The 20,246-nt window shown below is 43.6% G+C and overlaps 1 protein-coding gene across 1 annotated transcript in view; it reads left to right on the top strand.

Annotated features, from left to right (window-relative positions):
* SCLT1 (sodium channel and clathrin linker 1) overlaps nucleotides 1-20,246 on the top strand; it is a 227,512-nt gene that overhangs the window by 20,472 nt on the left and 186,794 nt on the right. The window lies entirely within an intron of this gene.

Raw genomic sequence — 20,246 nt, 5'->3', positions numbered from 1 at the left:
TTTAACTCCAAAACATCCTAACAGGCCAAGTTACATGTTAACATAGGACCCCTTTGATATCACCTTCGCAATTCTTGCATCCATTCAACTTGTGAGTTTTTGGAGAGTTTCTGCTTGTACTTCTTTGCATAAAGTCAGAATAGCCTCCCAAAGCTGCTGTTTTGATGTGAACTGCCTCCCACCCTCATAGATCTTTTGCTTGATGATACTCCAGAGGTTCTCTATAGGGTTGAGGTCAGGGGAAGATGGTGGCCACACCATGGGTGTACCGTATATACTCGAGTATAAGCCGAGATTTTCAGTCCACTTTTTGGGGGCTGAAATTACCCCTCTCGGCTTATGCTCGAGTCATATCCAGGGGTCGGCAGGGGAGGGGGAGCAGAGCTGTGTAATCATACTCACCTGCTCCTGGCGCGGTCCCTGCACATCCCTGGTTCCCGGGCAGCTTCTTCCTGTAGTGAGCGGTCACATGGTACCACTCATTACAGTAATGAATATGGACTCCACTCCCATAAGGGTGGAGCCGCATATTCATTACTGTAATGAGCGGTACCATGTGACCGCTCACTACAGGAAGAAGCTGCCGGCGCCAGGGAACAGACATGCAGGGACCGTGCCAGGAGCAGGTGAGTATAACGAAGTGCGCGATATTCACCTGCTCCACGTTCCACCGTCGACGCCGCTGCGTCTTCCGCATCCTCTGCAGTGATTCTCAGGTCAGAGGGCGCAATGACGTGATTAATGCGCGCCGCCCTCTGCCTTAACGTCAGTGCAGATGATGGGGAAAATAGAGCGGCGCCGTCGGTGGAACGGGGAGCAGGTGAATATAGCAAGTACCGGGGGCCTGAGCGACGAGAGGTGAGTATGTGATTTTTTTTTTATTATTTATTTATTTATTTTTTTAATCGCAGTAACAGCATATGGGGCAAATGTCTGTATGGAGCATCTTATGGGGCAAATATCTGTATGGGGCCATGTACAGCATCATATGGGGCAAATATCTGTATGGGGCCATGTACAGCATCATATGGGGCAAATATCTGTATGGGGCCATGTACAGCATCACATGGGGCAAATATCTGTATGGGGCCATGTACAGCATCACATGGGGCAAATATCTGTATGGGGCCATGTACAGCATCATGTGGGGCAAATATCTGTATGGGGCCATGTACAGCATCATATGGGGCAAATATCTGTATGGAGCATCTTATGGGGCCATAATCCACATTCGTGGAGCATTATACTGGACAAATGTGTCTATGGAGCATCTTATGGGGTCATAATTAACATTTGTGCAGCATTATATGGGGCATATTTTAATATGGAGCATCTTATGGAGCCCATCATAAACTGTATGGAGCATTATATGGGGCGTATTTTGTATGGAGCATCTTATGGGGCCCATCATGAACTGTATGGAGCATTATATGGGGCTCCTGATTCAATATGGATATTCAAAAACACTTAACCTACTAATGTCTCAATTAATTTTACTTTTATTGGTATCTATTTTTATTTTTGAAATTTACCAGTAGCTGCTGCGTTTTCCACCCTAGGCTTATACTGTACTCGAGTCATTAAGTTTGCCCAGTTTTTTGTTGCAAAATTAGGGGGTCGGCTTATACTCAGGTCGGCTTATACTTGAGTATATACGGTATCTCCTTTTTATGCCCATAGCAGCCAATGACGCAGAGGGATTCTTTGCAGCATGAGATGGTGCATTGTCATGCATGAAGATGATTTTGCTCCTGATGGCACGTTTCTGCTTTTTATACCATGGAAGGAAGTTGTCAGTCAGAAACTCTATATATTTTGCAGAGGTCATTTTCACACCTTCAGGAACCTTAAAGGGCCCTACCAGCTGTTTCCCCATGATTCCAGCCCAAAACATGACTCCTCCACCTCCTTGCTGACGTCGCAGTCTTGCTGGGACATGGTGGCCATCCACCAACCATCCACTACTCCATCCATCTGGACCATCCAGGGTTGCTCGACACTCATCAGTAAACAACACTGTTTAAAAATTAGTCTTCATGTATGTGTGGGCCCACTGCAACCGTTTCTGAGAGAGAGAGACACAAATCTCTTCCTAGTATGATGATCACTGTTAAGTTTTCGTGAAATATAAAATGTTTTCATACCTTGTCCAAGGCATTGCACTATTTAACGCTTTTCAGCAGCAGAAAGATCCTTTTTATTTCCCATATTGCTTGAATCCTGTGGCCTGCTTAATAATGTGGAACATCATTTTTAAGTAGTTTTCCTTTAATTAGAATCACCTGGAAAACTAATTATCACATGTGTTTAAGGCCGGTTTCACATTTGCGGTTGTGTCCGCAGCGTTTCTTCCGCAATAATCCGCATGCGTTGTGTTTTCCTATATTTAACATTAGTAACGCAAGTGTCTGCGTTTGATTGCGTTTTGCCGCTTTTGGCAACGCATGCGTCGTTTCGTCGTCTGCGGTTTGGCACGGTAAACGCAACATGTAGTAATTTTAGAGGCGTCAATTTGCCGCCTAGAAATGTATGCGGTTGTTAGCGCAAGGAATGCGGCAAAAAAAACGCATTGCTATCTATGGGAATGCATGCGTACACATGTCTATGCGTACGCATGCGTTTGATGCGCTTGCGTAATTCGGACTGCGCATGCCAATTAAAGACATACCCTCCTGGAAATATCAAACGCATGCGCATAAAAAGCGCAAACACATGTAAAAACGCATGCAAGCGCTGCGGTTTTTTTTACCATCATGCGTAAGCTGATGCGGATAAAAAACGCTGTGTTTGCATGCGTTTTTGCATGCGTTTTTGCATGCGTTTGCGGTTGCGGATAATTTACGCTGCAGATTCTAACGCAAATGTGAAAGTAGCCTAAGATTGATTTCAGTGATCTTTTGAGCACTGAGACACAATACCATCCATGAGTTTATTTGAAAAACAAAACAATTAAATCTTTGACACTTAAATCCAATAATAATTTGGAACACAGTGTAGAGCATGTCACTTCTTTCAGCGTTTTTCACACATTGATTGGAATGGATGGTGAAAAAATGCTGCAAATATGCAGGTTGACTTTTCTTGCAGCGTATTTGCTGCAGAGAAGTCAAGGACAGCCGGATGCGACCTCACATTCGGCTCTGCTACTTCTACACTGTGTTCCAAATTATTATGCAAATTGGATTTAAGTGTCTTAAAGATTTAATTGTTTTGTTTTTCAAATAAACTCGTGGATGGTATTGTGTCTCAGGCTCAATGAATCACTGAAATCAGTCTTAAACACATGTGATAATTAGTTTTCCAGGTGATTCTAATTAAAGGAAAACTACTCAAAAATGATGTTCCACATTATTATGCAGGTCACAGGTTTCAACCAATATGGGAAATAAAAAGGATCTCTCTGCTGCTGAAAAGCGTTAAATAGTGCAATGCCTTGGACAAGGTATGAAAAAATTAGATATTTCACGAAAACTTAAAGGGACACTGTCACCTGAATTTGGAGGGAACAATCTTTAGCCATAGGGGCGGGGTTTTCGGGTGTTTGATGCACCCTTTCCTAACCCGCCGGCTGCATGCTGGCTGCAATATTGGATTGAAGTTCATTCTCTGTCCTCCGTAGTACATGCCTGCACAAGGCAAGATTGCCTTACGCAGGCATGTACTACGGAGGACAGAGAATTAACTTCAATCCAATATTGCAGCCAGCATGCAGCCAGCGGGTAAGGAAAGGGTGCATCAAACACCCGAAAACCCCGCCCCTATGGCTAAAGATTGTTCCCTCCAAATTCAGGTGACAGTGTCCCTTTAAGAGTGATCATCATACTCTGATGAGATTTGTGACTGAAACAGAGCACAGACAGAGTTCATGCAAATAAAGGCATAATGAGGAAGTTTTCTGGCAGACAAATTCATTGGATTAAGAGAGCAGCTGCCAAAATACCATTACAAAGCAGCAAACAGTTATTTGAAGCTGCTGGTGCATCTGGAGTCCCTCGAACCTCAAGGTGTAGGATCCTTCAAAGGCTTGCTGTGGTTTATAAACCTACTATTCGGCCACTCCTAAACAGTGTTCACAAGCAGAAACGGTTGCAGTGAGCCCAGACATACATGAAGACTAATTTTCAAACAGTCTTGTTTACTGATGAGTGTCGAGCAACTCTGGACGGTCCAGATGGATGGAGTAGTGGATGGTTGGTGGATGGCCACCATGTCCCAACAAGGCTGCGACGTCAGTAAGGAGGTGGAGGAGTCATGTTTTGGGCTGGAATCATGGGGAACCAGCTGGTAGGGCCCTTTAAGGTTCCTGAAGGTGTGAAAAATGACCTCAGCAAAGTAAATAGAGTTTCTGACTGACAACTTTCTTCCATGGTCTAAAAAGCAGAAACGTGCCTTCAGGAACAAAATCATCTTCATGCATGACAATGAATACCTCTGAGTAATTGACTGCTATGGGCATAAAAGGAGATAAACTCATGGCGTGGCCACCATCTTCTCCTGACCTCAACCCTATAGAGAACCTTTGGAGTATCATCAAACAAAAGATCTATGAGGGTGGGAGGCAGTTCACATCAAAACAGCAGCTCTGGGAGGCTATTCTGACTTCATGCAAAGAAATACAAGCAGAAACTCTCCATAAACTCACAAGTTCAATGGATGCAAGAATTGTGAAGGTGATATCAATGAAGGGTTCCTATGTTAACATGTAACTTGGCCTGTTAGGATGTTTTGGAGTTAAATAGCTTTTTTGTTCAGTGAATGTGACCTCCTAACGCTGCAAATTCCACAAATGAGCATTTTCAGTTCTTTAAAACATATCAAATGTTTAGAAATACTACTGTGCCTAATAATTTGGAACAGTGCATTTTGTAGCTTCAGCAAGGCTAGTTATCAAGAATAGAGGGGTCCTCACGCTTTTTTAAATAAATAATTTTAAAAAACAGCGTGGGGTCCCCCCATTTTTGACAACCAGCCTTGCTAAAGCTCACAGCTGGGGGCTGGTATTCTCAGGCTGGTAAGGGGCCATTGATATAGGCTCCCCCAGCCTAAAAATAGCTGCACGCAGCTGCCCAGAAAAGGCATATCTATTAGATGCACCAATTCTGTCGCTTTGCTCGGCTCTTCCCACTTGCCCTGTAGCGGTGGCAAGCGGGGTAATATTTGTGGGGTTAATGTCACCAATGACATTAAGCCCACGGCTTAGTAATGGAGAGCCGTCTGAGACACCTATCCATGACTAATTCTATAGTTGTTACATGTAAATAAAAAAACAGCCAGAATAAAGTCCTTTAATGAAATAAAACACCACACAGTTTTACCGTTTTATTATTCAGGTAATCCAAGCGAAGCCATCGATCTCCTGTAATAAAAATAATAAACCAACACAAATACTTCCTGGTCCGATGCAGTCCAATATAACGAGTGTCCCAGGCAGTAATCCATATGTGGGATGTATACAGTTTACAACCAGGACCGCTCCCGGCTGTAAGCTACTGGGGAATGAATGAGACGGAGAGGGTGCAGGCTCAGTAACTAGCGGTGAGGTCACTGAGCCTGCGCTCCCTCACAGCCTGACCTGAGGTAACCTCTGCACCGTGGGAAAATGCCGGGGAAGAGGATACCGCAGGTAATGTATCTACTCTATCTATTCTATCAATCTATCTAATCTATTCATTCTGTCTATCTAACCTATTCATTTTATCTATCTACAGGAAGTTTTTTTTTTTTTCCTCTGGGGGCACTCCACTTTATGGCATGCACAAAGAGGAAAAAAAAAAGCATAAAAAAGCGCACCAAAAACAAACCAAAAAAAGCACCTAAACGCTTCTTTCCTGCCATAAAGATCAGGTTTTGCTTCAGAAAAAAACAGCAAAAAGCCCTGTGTGAACTTACCCTTCCACAGTCAGCACGTGCTGGCAACCGCAGCACCAGGAGCGAGTCAAAGGCTGGATTTGATCAAAGATCATCATTTCTTCTTTATACTGCAATAGCTTTTTATTTTAGTGTATGGAACGAGCAATTAAGTTCCCAAAGAAACTAAAAAATAAAGTTAATATGGAAAAAAAATGATTAAAATAAAAAAAGTTTTAAAAGTAAATAAACATATGTTGTATTTCTGCAGCTGATCTATGAAAATATTAAATTAATTAACCCGTATGGCAAATGCCGTAAAGAGAAAAAAAAAATAGAAGTGCCAGATGCCTTTTTCTCTCCCCCCAAATAATGTGATAAAAAGCGATCACAACACCGTATGTAACCTAAAATGGTATTTATATAAACTACAGCTTGTCATACAAAAAAACTTCCTCACTTCTCCAGCCATGAAACCATAAAAAAGTTATAGCTCTGCAATTGCCTAACTGGCAATGGGTTACGTCCATGTTTGGGAGCGGTCTGCCCTGGCACACCGTCCCGTACACAAACACGTGCCAGACTATCAGGTGTGCATTTCTTCTAATGACAGTTCTTCCCTTAAAGGGATGGTCTCAGGAGGTTTCATTTTAAAGCGCAGGCAGACATTCCCACAGCATGACTTTATGGCATGAACATATTTCATGGGAGAAATTCTTTGTTTTCGGTGTCATTCATTGTGCATTTGATAAATGAGATGATAATGGCCGATCATCATTATTATTGTTATTAATCGGGGTCTCATTCTGCTACTGCACGTACAGTAAATGGAGTTGACATTTTAAAGCACACATTTAAGACATGGCTAATGAGTTTCTGCCTGTCACCTTGCACATCTGCCGCGCTCCCCTAAGTGCGCGCTTGTTGGCAGTAGAGCTGTTGACGAGCTTCACTCCCGCAATCCTCCGGTGAGTCAGTCACTCCTAGAGATCTTTGCCTGCATTGTGCCATTTGTACTGAGAACCAGAGGTCTATGTCAGAAACTGCTGCCATTGTGTAATGTTAACCTGCTTTTACTTTGTGAATAAACATTTGTAAGTGAAAACTATAAGGCCATGTTCACATCATGCATTTCTGAAGTGGGTTTTTCTGCTGTTTTCTGTAAACATGGTACAGCTGACAAACTCTCTTATCACGTTTGTAGAAAATGACAGCAAAAAATAAACTCGGCATGTGAACAGGGCCTTAGACATCAGGATTTAGGGACTGAAGTTTTTATCAATTACGTTTGTTATTGGCATGTTAATTCCAATATGAGCATGAGCGTCAAACCTGGGCAAAGTGCAGCCCGTGGGCAATACCCGGCCCCGTGTCAGTGCAACTGAGACTGGATCGGGGAAACGGGAGCAAGGTGAGTATGTGTTTGTTTGGTTTTTTTTTTTTGGGGGGGTTGATTTTTTTCATCATGTGTATGGGATAGTTGTATGTACATAGCAGTCTATGTGTGGCTGATGCTGTATATATGAGGCTATCTGGGGCTGATGCTGTGTATAGCAGTCTGTGGGGCTGATGCTGTATATAGGAGTCTATGTGGGGCTGATGCTGTGTATAGGAGGCTATGTGGGGCTAATACTGCATATAGCAGTCTATGTGGGGCTGATTCTGTATATAGGAGGCTATGTGGGGCTGATGCTGTATATAGGAGGCTATGTGGGGCTGATGCTGTATATAGGAGGCTATGTGGGGCTGATGCTGTATATAGGAGGCTATGTGGGGCTGATGCTGTGTATATAGGAGGCTATGTGGGGCTGATGCTGTGTATATAGGAGGCTATGTGGGGCTGATGCTGTATATAGGAGGCTATGTGGGGCTGATGCTGTTTAAAGGAGGCTATGTGGGGCTGATGCTGTATATAGGAGTCTATGTGGGGCTGATGCTGTGTATAGGAGGCTATGTGGGGCTAATACTGCATATAGCAGTCTATGTGGGGTTGATTCTGTATATAGGAGGCTATGTGGGGCTGATGCTGTATATAGGAGGCTATGTGGGGCTGATGCTGTATATAGGAGGCTATGTGGGGCTGATGCTGTGTATATAGGAGGCTATGTGGGGCTGATGCTGTGTATATAGGAGGCTATGTGGGGTTGATTCTGTATATAGGAGGGTTATGTGGGGCTGATGCTGTATATAGGAGGCTATGTGGGGCTGATGCTGTTTAAAGGAGGCTATGTGGGGCTGATGCTGTGTATATAGGAGGCTATATGGGACTGATGCTGTATATAGCAGTCTGTGGGGCTGATGCTGTGTATAGGAGGCTATGTGGGGCTGATGCTGTATATAGGAGGCTATATGGGACTGATGCTGTATATAGGAGGCTATGTGGGGCTGATGCTGTGTATAGCAGTCTGTGGGGCTGTATATATAGGATGTTATGTGGGGCTGATGCTGTTTATAGGAGGCTATGTGGGGCTGATGCTGTGTATATAGGAGGCTATGTGGGGCTGATGCTGTATATATAGGATGTTATGTGGGGCTGATGCTGTGTATATAGGAGGCTATGTGGGGCTGATGCTGTCTATATAGGAGGCTATGTGGGGCTGATGCTGTACAGTTATATGAAAAAGTTTGGGCATCCCTATTAATCTTAAGCTTAATGTTTTATAAAAATTGTTTTTTTTTGCAACAGCTATTTCAGTTTCATGTATCTAATAACTGTTGGACACAGTAATGTTTCTGCCTTGAAATGAGGTTTATTGTACTAACAGAAAATGTGCAATCTGCATTCAAACAAAATTTGACAGGTGCATAAGTATGGGCACCCTTATCATTTTCTTGTTTTAAATACTCCTACCTACTTTTTACTGACTTACTAAAGCACTTTTTTTGGTTTTGTAACCTCATTGAGCTTTGAACTTCATAGCCAGGTGTATGCTATCATGAGAAAAGCTACTTAAAGTAGCCACTTGCAAGTTGTTCTCCTGTTTGAATCTCCTCTGAAGAGTGGCATCATGGGCTCCTCAAAACGACTGTCAAATGATCTGAAAACAAAGATTATTCAACATAGTTGTTCAGGGGAAGGATACAAAAAGCTGTCTCAGAGATTTTACCTGTCAATTTCCACTGTGAGGAACATAGTAAGGAAATGGAAGAACACAGGTACAGTTCTTGTTAAGGCCAAAAGTGGCAGGCCAAGAAAAACATCAGAAAGGCAGAGAAGAAGAATGGTGAGATCAGTCAAGGACAATCCTCAGACCACCTCCAGAGAGCTGCAGCATCAACTTGCTGTAGATGGTGTCACTGTGCATCGGTCAACTATACAACGCACTTTGCACAAGGAGAAGCTGTATGGGAGAGTGATGCGAAAGAAGCCGTTTCTGCAAGCACGCCACAAACAGAGTCGGCTGAGGTATGCAAAAGCACATTTGGAGAAGCCAATTTCTTTTTGGAAGAAGGTCCTGTGGACTGATGAAACCAAGATTGAGTTGTTTGGTCATACAAAATGGCGTTATGCATGGCGGCAAAAAAACACAGCATTCCAAGAAAAACACTTGCTACCCACAGTAAAATTTGGTGGAGGTTCCATCATACTTTGGGGCTGTGTGGCCAATGCTGGCACCGGGAATCTTGTTAAAGTTGAGGGACGCATGGATTCCTCTCAGTATCAGCAGATTCTTGACAATAATGTTCATGATTCAGTGACAAAGTTGAAGTTATGCAGGGGATGGATCTTTCAGCAAGACAATGATCCAAAACACCACTCCAAATCTACTCTGGCATTCATGCAGAGGAACAATTACACTGTTCTGGAATGGCCATCCCAGTCACCAGACCTGAATATCATTGAACATCTGTGGGATCATTTGAAGAGGGCTGTCCATGCTCGGCGACCATCAAACTTAACTGAACTGGAATTGTTTTCTAAAGAGGAATGGTCAAAAATACCTTCATCCAGGATCCAGGAACTCATTAACCCCTTCCTGACATCAGACGTACTATCCCGTCGAGGTGGGGTGGGCCCCCATGACCGCCGACGGGATAGTACGTCATACGCGATCGGCCGCGCTCACGGGGGGAGCGCGGCCGATCGCGGCCGGGTGTCGGCTGCATATCGCAGCTGACATCCGGCACTATGTGCCAGGAGCGGTCACGGACCGCCCCCGGCACATTAACCCCCGGCACACCGCGATCAAACATGATCGCGGTGTACCGGCGGTACAGGGAAGCATCGCGCAGGGAGGGGGCTCCCTGCGGGCTTCCCTGAGACGATCGGTACAAGGTGATGTACTCACCTCGTACCGAACGTCTTCTCCCTGCAGGGCCCGGATCCAAAATGGCCGAGGGGCTGTATCCGGGTCCTGCAGGGAGCACTTCCGGGTCGGAGCAGGCTGCAGATGAAAGCTGCAGCCTGCTCCGATGAAAGTATGATCGCGGATCTGATAGAGTGCTGCGCACACTATCAGATCTGCGATCTGTGATGTCCCCCCCTGGGACAAAGTAAAAAAGTAAAAAAAAAAATTTCCACATGTGTAAAAAAAAAAAAAAATTCCTAAATAAATAATAATAAAAAAAAAATATTATTCCCATAAATACATTTCTTTATCTAAAAAAAACAAACAAAAACAATAAAAGTACACATATTTAGTATCGCCGCGTCCGTAACGACCCAACCTATAAAACTGGCCCACTAGTTAACCCCTTCAGTAAACACCGTAAGAAAAAAAAAAAAAAAACGAGGCAAAAAACAACGCTTTATTACCATACCGCCGAACAAAAAGTGGAATAACACGCGATCAAAAAGACGGATATAAATAACCATGGTACCGCTGAAAACGTCATCTTGTCCCGCAAAAAACGAGCCGCCATACAACATCATCAGCAAAAAAATAAAAAAGTTATAGTCCTCAGGATAAAGCGATACCAAAATAATTATTTTTTCTATAAAATAGTTTTTATCGTATAAAAGCGTCAAAACATAAAAAAATGATATAAATGAGGTATCGCTGTAATCGTACTGACCCGACGAATAAAACTGCTTTATCAATTTTACCAAGCGCAGAACGGTATAAACGCCTCTCCCAAAAGAAATTCATGAATAGCTGGTTTTTGGTTATTCTGCCTAACAAAAATCGGAATAAAAAGTGATAAAAAATGGTCACGTGTCCGAAAATGTTACCAATAAAAACGTCAACTCGTCCCGCAAAAAACAAGACCTCACATGACTCTGTGGACCAAAATGTGGAAAAATTATAGGTCTCAAAATGTGGAGACGCAAAAACTTTTTTGCTATAAAAAGCGTCTTTTAGTCTGGTTTCACACTTGCGTTTTTATCTGCATGCGTTTTTTAAAAAACCACATGTGTGAAAAAATGCATGTAAACGCGGTAAAACGCATGCGTTTTTATAGAAAAACACAAGAAAACAAGAAAAAAACAAAAAACCCTAACCCTACCCCTAACCCTACCCCTAACCTGAAATACGTGGCACTGAAATACGTGGCACTGAAATATACGTTTATATACGTATATACGTATATTAAGTGCCACGATATTTCAGTGGCCACGTATATAAGTGCCACGTATTTAAGTGCCACGTATTTAAGTGCCACGTATTTAAGTGCCACGTATTTAAGTGCCACGTATTTAAGTGCCACGTATTTAAGTGCCACGTATTTCAGTGCCACGTATTTCAGTGCCACGTATTTCAGTGCCACGTATTTCAGTGCCACGTATTTCAGTGCCACGTATTTACGTGCCACGTATTTTTCAGTGCCTGAAATACGTGGCACTGAAATATCGTGGCACTGAAATATCGTGGCACTGAAGTATTTACGTGCCACGTATTTTTCAGTGCCTGAAATACGTGGCACTGAAATACGTGGCACTGAAATACGTGGCACTGAAATATCGTGGCACTGAAATACGTGGCACTGAAATACGTGGCACTGAAATACGTGGCTCTTAAATACGTGGCACTTATATACGTGGCACTTATATACGTGGCACTTATATACGTGGCACTTATATACGTGGCACTTATATACGTGGCACTTATATACGTGGCACTTATGACTGTCAGAAAATGTTCAGTAAACGGTTAGGGGTGAGGTTAGGCTACGTTCACATTTGCGGTGTGCGCCGCAGCGTCGCCGCCGCAACGCACAGCGCAAATGTGAACACATGCACAACGCTGCTTTTTGCGCCGCATGCGTCCTTTTTTCCATTGATTTTGGACGCAGCAAAAATGCAACTTGCTGCGTCCTCTGCGCCCCGACGCGGGCGCCGCAGGGACGCATGCGGCGCAAAAAGCAAGTGCACCGCATGTCCATGCGCCCCCATGTTAAATATAGGGGCGCATGATGCATGCGGCGCCGCTGCGGTGCCCGACGCTGCGGCGCTAGCCGCGAATGTGAACGTAGCCTTAGGGGTAGGGTTTCAGGTAGAATTGGGGAGTTTCCACTGTTCAGGCACATCAGGGGCTCTCCAAACGCGACATGGCGTCCAATCTCAATTCCAGCCAATTCTGCGTTGAAAAAGTAAAACAGTGCTCCTTCCCTTCCGAGCTCTCCCGTGCGTCCAAAAAGGGGTTTACCCCAACATATGGGGTATCAGCGTACTAGGGACAAATTGAACAACAACTTCTGGGGTCCAAGTTCTCTTGTTATCCTTGGGAAAATAAAAATTTGGGGGGCTAAAAATCATTTTTGTGGGAAATAAAATATGTTTTATTTTCACGGCTCTGCGTTGTAAACTGTAGTGAAACACTTGGGGGTTCAAAGTTCTCACAACACATCTAGATAAGTTCCTTGGGAGGTCTAGTTTCCAATATGGGGTCACTTGTGGGGGGTTTGTACTATTTGGGTACATCAGGGGCTCTGCAAATGCAACGTGACGCCTGCAGACCAATCCATTTAAGTCTGCATTCCAAATGGCGCTCCTTCCCTTCCGAGCTATGTCATGCGCCCAAACAGTGGTTCCCCCCCACATAGGGGGTATTAGCGTACTCAGGACAAATTGGACAACAACTTTTAGGGTCCAATTTATCCTGATACCCTTGTGAAAATACAAAACTGGGGGCTAAAAAATCATTTTTGTGAAAAAAAAAAAATAATTTTTATTTTCACGGCTCTGCGTTATAAACTGTAGTGAAACACTTGGGGGTTCAAAGTTCTCACAACACATCTAGATAAGTTCCTTGGGGGGTCTAGTTTCCAATATGGGGTCACTTGTGGGGGGTTTGTACTGTTTGGGTACATCAGGGGCTCTGCAAATGCAACGTGACGCCTGCAGACCAATCCATTTAAGTCTGCATTCCAAATGGCGCTCCTTCCCTTCCGAGCTCTGTCATGCGCCCAAACAGTGGTTCCCCCCCACATAGGGGGTATCAGCGTACTCAGGACAAATTGGACAACAACTTTTAGGGTCCAATTTATCCTGATACCCTTGTGAAAATACAAAACTGGGGGCTAAAAAATAATTTTTGTGAAAAAAAAAAAATAATTTTTATTTTCACGGCTCTGCGATATAAACTGTAGTGAAACACTTGGGGGTTCAAAGTTCTCACAACACATCTAGATAAGTTCCTTGGGGGGTCTAGTTTCCAATATGGGGTCACTTGTGGGGGGTTTGTACTGTTTGGGTACATCAGGGGCTCTGCAAATGCAACGTGACGCCTGCAGACCAATCCATTTAAGTCTGCATTCCAAATGGCGCTCCTTCCCTTCCGAGCTCTGTCATGCGCCCAAACAGTGGTCCCCCCCACAAATGGGGTATCAGCGTACTCCAGACAAATTGGACAACAACTTTTGGGGTCCAATTTATCCTGATACCCTTGTGAAAATACAAAACTGGGGGCTAAAAAATCATTTTTGTGAAAAAAAAAAAATAATTTTTATTTTCACGGCTCTGCGTTATAAACTGTAGTGAAACACTTGGGGGTTCAAAGCTCTCAAAACACATCTAGATAAGTTCCTTAGGGGGTCTACTTTCCAAAATGGTGTCACTTGTGGGGGGGTTTAATGTTTAGGCACATCAGGGGCTCTCCAAACGCAACATGGCATCCCATCTTAATTCCAGTCAATTTTGCATTGAAAAGTAAAATAGCGCTTCTTCCCTTCTGAGCTCTGCTATGCGCCCAAACAATGGTTTACACCCACATATGGGGTATCGTCGTACTCAGGACAAATTGCACAACAACTTTTGTGGTCTAATTTCTTCTCTTACCCTTGGGGAAATAAAAAAATGGGGGTGAAAAGATCATTTTTGTGAAAAAATATGATTTTTTATTTTTACGGCTCTGCATTATAAACTTCTGTGAAGCACTTGTTGGGTCAAAGTGCTCACCACACATCTAGATAAGTTCCTTAGGGGGTCTACTTTCCAAAATGGTGTCACTTGTTAGGGGTTTCAATGTTTAGGCACATCAAGGGCTCTCTAAATGCAACATGGCGTCCCATCTCAATTCCAGTCAATTTTGCATTGAAAAGTCAAATGGCGCTCCTTCCCTTCCGAGCTCTGCCCTGCGCCCAAACAATGGTTTACACCCACATATGGGGTATCAGCGTACTCAGGACAAATTGCACAACAATTTTTGGGGTCCAATTTCTTCTCTCACCCTTGGGAAAATAAAAAATTGGGGGTGAAAAGATCATTTTTGTGAAAAAATATGATTTTTTATTTTTACGGCTCTGCATTATAAACTTCTGTAAAGCACTTGTTGGGTCAAAGTGCTCACCACACATCTAGATAAGTTCCTTAGGGGGTCTACTTTCCAAAATGGTGTCACTTGTTAGGGGTTTCAATGTTTAGGCACATCAGGGGCTCTCCAAATGCAACATGGCGTCCCATCTCAATTCCAGTCAATTTTGCATTGAAAAGTCAAATGGCGCTCCTTTGCTTCCAAGCTCTGCCATGCGCCCAAACTGTGGTTTACCCCCACATATGGGGTATCAGCGTACTCAGGACAAATTGTACAACAACTTTTGGGGTCTATTTTCTCCTGTTACCCTTGGTAAAATAAAACAAATTGGAGCTGAAATAAATTTTGTGTGAAAAAAAGTTAAATGTTCATTTTTATTTAAACATTCCAAAAATTCCTGTGAAACACCTGAAGGGTTAATAAACTTCTTGAAAGTGGTTTTGAGTACCTTGAGGGGTGCAGTTTTTAGAATGGTGTCACACTTGGGTATTTTCTATCATATAGACCCGTCAAAATGACTTCAAATGAGATGTGGTCCCTAAAAAAAAATGGTGTTGTAAAAATGAGAAATTGCTGGTCAACTTTTAACCCTTATAACTCCGTCACAAAAAAAAATTTTGGTTCCAAAATTGTGCTGATGTAAAGTAGACATGTGGGAAATGTTATTTATTAAGTATTTTGTGTGACATATGTCTGTGATTTAAGGGCATAAAAATTCAAAGTTGGAAAATTGCGAAATTTTCAAAATTTTCGCCAAATATTCGTTTTTTTCACAAATAAACGCAAGTTATATCGAAGAAATTTTACCACTAACATGAAGTACAATATGTCACGAGAAAACAATGTCAGAATCGCCAAGATCCGTCAAAACGTTCCAGAGTTATAACCTCATAAAGGGACAGTGGTCAGAATTGTAAAAATTGGCCCGGTCATTAACGTGCAAACCACCCTTGGGGGTGAAGGGGTTAAAAGCTACAGGAAGCGACTAGAGGCTGTTATTTTTGCAAAAGGAGGATCTACTAAATATTAATGTCACTTTTCTGGTGAGGTGCCCATACTTATGCACCTGTCAAATTTTGTTTGAATGCAGATTGCATATTTTCTGTTAGTACAATAAACCTCATTTCAAGGCAGAAACATTACTGTGTCCAACAGTTATTAGATATATGAAACTGAAATAGCTGTGGCAAAAAAAACAATTTTTATAAAATATTAAGCTTAAGATTAATAGGGGTGCCCAAACTTTTTCATATAACTGTATATATAGGATGTTATGTGGGGCTGATGCTGTATATAACAGTCTGGGGTTGATGCTGTTTATAGGAGGCTCTGTGGGGCTGATGCTGTATATATAGGATGTTATGTAGGGCTGATGCTGTTTATAGGAGGCTATGTGGGGCTGATGCTGTATATATAGGATGTTATGTGGGGCTGATGCTGTTTATAGGAGGCTATGTGGGGCTGATGCTGTATATAGGAGGCTATGTGGGGCTGATGCTGTATATATAGGATGTTATGTGGGGCTGATGCTGTTTATAGGAGGCTATGTGGGGCTGATGCTGTGTATATAGGAGGCTATGTGGGGCTGATGCTGTATATATAGGATGTTATGTGGGGCTGATGCTGTTTATAGGAGGCTATGTGGGGCTGATGCTGTATATAGGAGGCTATGTGGGGTTGATTCTGTATATAAGAGGCTATGTGGGGCTGATGCTGTATATGGGAGGTTGTGTGGGGCTGATGCTGTATATAGCAGTCTATGTGGGGCTGATGCTGTATATAGCAGTCTGTGGGGCTGTATATATATAGGATGTTATGTGGGGCTGATGCTGTATATAGGAGGCTATGTGGGGCTGATGCTGTATATAGGAGGCTATGTGGGGCTGATGCTGTATATAGGAGGCTATGTGGGGCTGATGCTGTGTATATAGGAGGCTATGTGGGGCTGATGCTGTGTATATAGGAGGCTATGTGGGGCTGATGCTGTATATATAGGATGATATGTGGGGCTGATGCTGTTTATAGGAGGCTATGTGGGGCTGATGCTGTGTATATAGGAGGCTATGTGGGGTTGATGCTGTGTATATAGGAGGCTATGTGGGGCTGATGCTGTGTATATAGGAGGCTATGTGGGGCTGATGCTGTGTATATAGGAGGCTATGTGGGGCTGATGCTGTGTATATAGGAGGCTATGTGGGGCTGATGCTGTATATATAGGATGATATGTGGGGTTGATGCTGTGTATATAGGAGGCTATGTGGGGCTGATGCTGTGTATATAGGAGGCTATGTGGGGCTGATGCTGTGTATATAGGAGGCTATGTGGGGTTGATGCTGTGTGTATATAGGAGGCTATGTGGGGTTGATGCTGTGTATATAGGAGGCTATGTGGGGCTGATGCTGTGTATATAGGAGGCTATGTGGGGCTGATGCTGTGTATATAGGAGGCTATGTCGGGCTGATGCTGTATATGGGAGGCTATGTCGGGCTGATACTGTATATAGAAGGGTTTTGTGGGGCTGATGCTGTATATAGGAGGCTATGCGGGGCTGATGCTGTATATAGGAGGCTATGTGGGGCTGATGCTGGATATAGGAGGCTATGTGGGGCTGATGCTGTTTATAGGAGGCTATGTGGGGCTGATGCTGTATATAGGATGTTATGTGGGGCTCATGCTGTTTATAGGAGGCTATGTGGGGCTGATGCTGTGTATAGCAGTCTGTGGGGCTGTATATATAGGATGTTATGTGGGACTGATGCTGTTTATAGGAGGCTATGTGGGGCTGATGCTGTGTATATAGGAGGCTATGTGGGGCTGATGCTGTATATATAGGATGTTATGTGGGGCTGATGCTGTATATAGAAGTCTGTGGGGCTGATGCTGTATACATAGGATGTTATGTGGGGCTGATGCTGTTTATAGGAGGCTATGTGGGGCTGATGCTGTGTATATAGGATGTTATGTGGGGCTGATGCTGTGTATATAGGAGGCTATGTGGGGCTGATGCTGTGTATATAGGAGGCTATGTGGGGCTGATGCTGTATATATAGGATGTTATGTGGGGCTGATGCTGTATATAGCAGTCTGTGGAGCTGATGCTGTATACATAGGATGTTATGTGGGGCTGATGCTGTTTATAGGAGGCTATGTGGGGCTGATGCTGTGTATATAGGAGGCTATGTGGGGCTGATGCTGTGTATATAGGAGGCTATGTGGGGCTGATGCTGTGTATATAGGAGGCTATGTGGGGCTGATGCTGTATATATAGGATGTTATGTGGGGCTGATGCTGTTTATAGGAGGCTATGTGGGGCTGATGCTGTGTATATAGGAGGCTATGTGGGGCTGATGCTGTATATATAGGAGGCTATGTTGGGCTGATGCTTTATATATAGGATGTTATGTGGGGCTGATGCTGTTTATTGGAGGCTATGTGGGGCTGATGCTGTGTATATAGGAGGCTATGTGGGGCTGATACTGTATATAGAAGGGTTATGTGGGGCTGATGCTGTTTATAGGAGGCTATGTGGGGCTGATGCTGTGTGTATATAGGAGGTTATGTGGGGCTTATGCTGGTTATAGGAGACTATGTGGGGCTGATGCTGTATATAGGAGGCTATGTGGGGCTGATGCTGTGTATAGCAGTCTGTGGGGCTGTATATATAGGATGTTATGTGGGGCTGATGCTGTGTATATAGGAGGCTATGTGGGGCTGATGCTGTATATATAGGATGTTATGTGGGGCTGATGCTGTATATAGCAGTCTGTGGGGCTGATGCTGTATATAGGAGGCTATGTGGGGCTGATGCTGTTTAGATAGGATGTTATGTGGGGCTGATGCTGTTTGTAGGAGGCTATGTGGGGCTGATGCTGTGTATATAGGAGGCTATGTGGGGCTGATGCTGTATATATAGGATGTTATGTGGGGCTGATGCTGTTTATAGAAGGCTATGTGGGGCTGATGCTGTGTATATAGGAGGCTATGTGGGGCTGATGCTGTGTGTATATAGGAGGTTATGTGGGGCTTATGCTGGTTATAGGAGACTATGTGGGGCTGATGCTGTATATAGAAGGCTATGTGGGGCTGATGCTGTATGCAGGAGGCTATATGGGGCTCATATGGTATATAGGGGCATGTGCTGTGTATATACATGGGAACTGCGTTTCCGCTAGCACTGATCGTGGATGTTTAACCCCAGTGATGCCGATGATCCCTCTGTGTGTCCATCAGCACAATGTGATGAGATCGCGTTGTTGTTTGTCTCTATGGTGACCCCAGGTCCCAAGATGGCCACGAGGTCACCCAGGGACGTTGGCCTGTGAGTTCCTGCAGAGAGAACGAGCTGACAAGCCTCCTCCCTGGATCTGAGACCCTGATCTAAATCTCTGCAGTGCAGAAGCTTTACATATTTATTAATGGGGGTATCTTATAGACGCCTCTTCATTACTAACAATACAAAGGTGACATCAAGCCCCCCAACTATCACCCCACTTGCCACTGCACCAGGGCAAGTGGGAAGAGCAAGGCTGAGTGCCAGAATTGGTGCATCTTGTGGATGCACCATTTCTGGGGCTGCTGAGAGCTGATGTTTTTAGTTTGGAAGGGGGCCAATATCCATGGCCCCCTTCCTATGCTGTTAATATCAGCCCGCAGCTTTTGCTAGTTAGATTTTTATAGGGGGACCTTAACGTCATTTTTTTTCAGGGGTCCTCATGTAAACTAGCCAGTAAAGGCTAAGGAAACAGCTGTGAGCTGATATTAATAGCTTGGTAACCTTTATTGCTATTGGCTCCTTCCCAGAATATTAACATCAGCCATTGGCTTTCCCTCTGCTGGTTATGAAAATTACGCAGGAGCCCACAGAATTTTTTTTTTTAAGTTAACAGTTGCTGTTTGGTTACAGCCTATGTATGTTCATTCTGTTAATGCTCTTACATAGGCTGGTGACAATGTGTCTGTATATGTATATTTAACTCTTTACTTACCGGCTTAGTAAGTGAGGGTGTCTGGTTTTCACCTCTTCATTCCTAAACCTAGGGCTTGGTGTCAGTGACAGCTGCTGACACCAACCCATAATCCCATTACCCTGATACCACTTCATCAGAATGAAAAAGAAGGTGTTGAACTATTAAATTATTGCTGTACAAAATAAAGCAGGCAAAAAACATGCTTTTTTACCGCAGCGTTTTTGCTGCCAAGAGAGGCTGAAACCTTGCAGAAATTTCTGCAAGCAAATACTCAGCAAGCGCACATACCCGAACATTAATTTTGTCCAAAGGTGCACAGACTTTTACATGTTAATGTAGGCCTCCTGATTCTAGATTGCTAGTATTAGTTTTGTTCATTATAGGTTATAGGTTGTTTTAAGTCAGTTCTATTAAAAAATGAGAAAAAAAGTGATTATTTCATAGGGACAGGCCGCAGTTGTAGTGAGGGACAGTATTAGGTTGTGTGTGCACAGTTTTCCAAAAACCACTCTGCTGCCATTGTTACATCGATCATCCATGTCAACATGAATAATATAGTGTAAGGTGCTCTTTAAGAGCTCGTTCAGACAAGTTTATTATAGTGACGTGTACTGTCTGATTTTGACCCAGACACTGACCAATGTAATTCATCGTGTGGGAAAAAGAATTTACTATAGCAATACTAATATTGCTACTCTCCCCGTGGTATCCGATGAGAATCACTTATTAACGTGCAGGA

This window comes from Ranitomeya variabilis, chromosome 1, assembly GCF_051348905.1.
Source record: "Ranitomeya variabilis isolate aRanVar5 chromosome 1, aRanVar5.hap1, whole genome shotgun sequence".
Taxonomy (NCBI): Eukaryota; Metazoa; Chordata; class Amphibia; order Anura; family Dendrobatidae; genus Ranitomeya; species Ranitomeya variabilis.
Note: the sequence above shows the minus strand (reverse complement) of the source record. Positions and strands in the feature narration are given on the sequence as shown.